Consider the following 1,354-nt stretch of genomic DNA (forward strand, 5'->3'; position numbering starts at 1 on the left):
CCTGGCTCAGCACCTCAGCATCAATCTAGGAACAAAACCAACCCCCACCCCAGCTCCAATTAAAGCATAAAATCATTCATTTGGCCAAGAAGCCTCTTGGGAATTATCCCACGGCTGGAAGGGGGAGAAAACCCTCCTCCCTCCCCCCCCAAATTAATCATCTTTTGGGTTTGTCGATGAATTTCGTGGTTATTGGGAGGAAAAATCCCAATTTTGCTGGTTTCCCCCCCCTCAGGGGTTTGGGAAATTCAAGGAAAACATCAGTTCTCACTTCATAACTGGTGGAGATTTGGTTTCCAACCCTGGAGAGACTAAAATGCTGGAATTCGCAGCAAAAAAAAAAGCCACTTTCAGGTAAAAAACCATCCCCAAAATCCCACTTTTTGCCAAAGAATTGACCAGCCTGGATCTCCTTCCCTGAAGGGAACAAAACCCCCTTGTCCCAAGGTTTCTTATCCCTCCCCCCTCCAGAATTCCTTGTGTTTTGGGTTTGCTGATGAACTCCTTGATTATTGGGAGGAAAAATCCCAATTTTGCTCTTTTTTTTTTTCCCCCAAGGGCTTGGAAAATTCAAGGAAAACATCAATTACCACCTAAAAAGTGGTGGAATCAGCAGCAAAAAGAGGCTCGTGATTCAAAATTCCACAGTCCAGGAAGAGAAACTTCTGGGGAAAGGATTGAACCAGAGCTGGGAAGTGGAAGGAGGAGGGAAAACTTCAGGGTTCTGTGGAAAAAACGGAACCAACTTCTTGGTTTCTCTGGTCCCTTCAAAATAAAACTCATTCCAGGATTATCCCTAAAAGTGGATAAAACTCCCAGTGCCTGGAAAAGAAACCTCTTTCCAGGATTATTCCTAAAGGTGGATAAAACTCCCAGTGCCTGGAGAATAAATCTCTTTCCAGGATTATTCCTCAAGTTGAGGAACCTCCTGGTGACTGAAAAATCAGCCTCATTCCAGGATTATTCCTATAAAAAGGGCAACCTCCCCATAATGCCTGGCAATGTGTCCCCCCCACCCGGGTGGTATTTGCTGTCAGCAAACTCCCACGTGCCCAGCAATGCCAGGGAAAACACAGCTGGAAAAATGCCAGGGAAAACACAGCTGGAAAAATTCCAGGTCTGAGGAAGCCGCTGGGAGGTTTGATTGCCCGGGGTTGGCACCAGGAGCCCCCCTCACCCCCTGATTCCAGGTGTTATTCCTTGTTTTCTTCCCCAGCTGAGGGAAACCCTCCCTCTCCTCTTCCCTCCCGCTGGAATGGGAACCAGGGATGTGCCAAAAGAAATGGTTTTGGGGACTAAAAATCAGCAATTTTGTCAATCTCTGCAAAACCAACAGTTATTTGCAGGATGCACC

Source organism: Chaetura pelagica, unplaced genomic scaffold (genome assembly GCF_000747805.2).
Source record: "Chaetura pelagica isolate M959 unplaced genomic scaffold, ChaPel_1.0 scaffold814, whole genome shotgun sequence".
Taxonomy (NCBI): Eukaryota; Metazoa; Chordata; class Aves; order Apodiformes; family Apodidae; genus Chaetura; species Chaetura pelagica.